Here is a 2,467-nt window from a genome sequence, read left to right on the forward strand (position 1 = left end):
CCCCTATCAAATATAAAGAAACAATCTCAGAAAATGTTCCTCAAAAAAGAATCTATGATTAATCACAAATTAGTCTCATATAAACACATTTTTCAGACATAACTCAATGTTAAGATTGAAATTAAAGCAGCAGATGAGCTCTGGGAGATAGATGTGTCAGGTTGCGAAGAAATGGCAGATGGGAATATCCCAGTGGGACATTGTGTGGCATTTCTCACACTTCTACAGCGGATGCAGCCTCCGTTGCACACACGTTTTTAAAATCCACACTCAACAGATAGATGTGTAGGGTGATTTATTTGTTGTCTCTAGGGTGGATTTCATTCGATGCCTGAATTCATCTCATTACTTTCTTTGAAGAAAAGAATAAATCCTCTTGGTATAGCACTAAATTTTTTTGTTTTAAAAATAAGATCGCTTCTTGAATATTTCCCTAACTTGAAAGGTCATTTTCTTTCCCCAGGGAAGGAGGATGCAAATATTTTAAGAACTTGTCACTAAACTTGATAGGAAATGCTTTCTCAGTGAACTCCAATCTGGTCTCTATCGATTTGATATAGCAACCCCACCCCGGAATTCTCATATTCAAAATAAGACAGTCTTCTGACATTAGTACTAGCTTTCTAAAGCCTCGTGTTTGGCTCCCTGGTTCTCTACCCCCAACCACCAGGCCTCTGCTCTGATTTAACCAAACAGTTGGAAGAACTGCTTATGAACCCCACGGGCTGTATTCTCTTTCCCCTCCACATGACTGTTTTTCTGGAACTCTGCTGCTGAATGCCGTTTTCCAGACTCAATGGCCTATCACTCAGGTGCAGAGGATATGGTTCCACCCTGGAACCTCCCTGTCAGAGTAGATCTGCTCTACCTGGGGACTGTTTGGGATTAGGCTGCAACCTGTGGGTCACAGTTTAAATTCCAGACTGGCTTTCTTGTTTCCTTCCCTCCTCCCTGCTGCAGCTCTCCCTCCAGCCCTTCTTGCCTTCCTTAATTCCTTCATTCTTTCCTTGCTTCCTTTTGACCTTTGATGCGAGAAACACATGGAAGAATTAATATTTTTAAGCTACATCTGGCCGAACCTGTTGTCAAATGACATTAATCAACCTATTTTCTAGCGCTCGGGTTCAAGTTCGGCTGGTTTTCGTTAAGAAACTGGCTTCAGTCGCATGCTTACATACTTTGGAAGTTGGTCCCTATGTTGTTTATGGTCCTCTCTCTGATTAGACCATCGTCAATCCTGCTAAGTGCTGACATTCTGCAGAAAGAAGAATAGAATCTTTGCACACTGCACAGCCTTAGACATTTCCAAATACCCTGGGGACTTTATTGGAACTGGGGTCTCTGTCACCACTGACTGAAGTTACCTCAGTGAGTTCTAAGGAACTCTGGGACATTTGGTGAAACTATGCTACACACACACACACACACACACACACACACACACACACACACACATGCCTCTGTCATCATAGTTCTGGGATTTTTCTTCAAAACTTCCCAACACAAGCTAGGCATCTTTATGGCTCTGCCTCTTAAAACTTACTCATGGTACCCAAGCATCTCTGTTCCTGTTTGATACATCAAAGCACACATGAAAGTAGATTCTACCTAGAATTAACATTGACCTTGATGGAAGTGAAGTCTGTTTCTTATGTCCATGGTGGAGTTTCAGAGACACTAAAGGCATCGAAGACAAGTCCTAAGCAGTAAATGTCTACTACTGAGATGCTTCTATCACTAGGAAGGTCCAAATCACATAGTCCACTGGGACGCTATTGACTCGCAGGTGATAGTGAAGAATAAAGAACCAGACAAAGGCGAGGGTTATGTCACTCTCTTTGAATATGCTGCATAGGCCCTGGTGGGGAGCTGGCCCACAACCAGGTACTGTGGTCCTGACATTTGGACTCTTCTATAATCACAATTCCTGGGTGCATGAGTCTTAGTCAAGGGCATCGTTACCTCCTTAGTTATCTATAAAGGGATGGAAATGGCCAGTTCTGACACCCTTGCCAGCAAATCTCCCACATGAATCTTGCCTCCAATACTGTGGACAGTTTTTCATCAAGGAGGATTTCCCTTGAGGGTCATGTTATTGTGTGATTGAACAGCTCAAAAGATGTTATCCTACATATGCATCAGGTTTGCATTTGGTCATTCTGTCAAAATACAGACTGCTGGCATATGAATTCACATATATCCTCATGTTTCACTGTTGAATTTTCTTGCGTTTAGAATAAATCACAAATAGTTCCTCAGTAGGTCAAGCCAAATTCTTCATCGATTGTTCCACAGAGACATGAACTTTCTTAGCTTTGAGGTATCCTAGACTCTTCAGCAAGCCTTTCATGTTTTAAGTCACACTTTGGGGCCCACTAAGTTCAGCACTACAGTCTCAATGACACTTTGGGAACCTCAGCCAGAAATACAAGACACCATTTACCAGTGGGCAATATAGTGAACTCTG

Source organism: Microtus ochrogaster, chromosome 19 (assembly GCF_000317375.1).
Source record: "Microtus ochrogaster isolate Prairie Vole_2 chromosome 19, MicOch1.0, whole genome shotgun sequence".
Classification (NCBI taxonomy): domain Eukaryota; kingdom Metazoa; phylum Chordata; class Mammalia; order Rodentia; family Cricetidae; genus Microtus; species Microtus ochrogaster.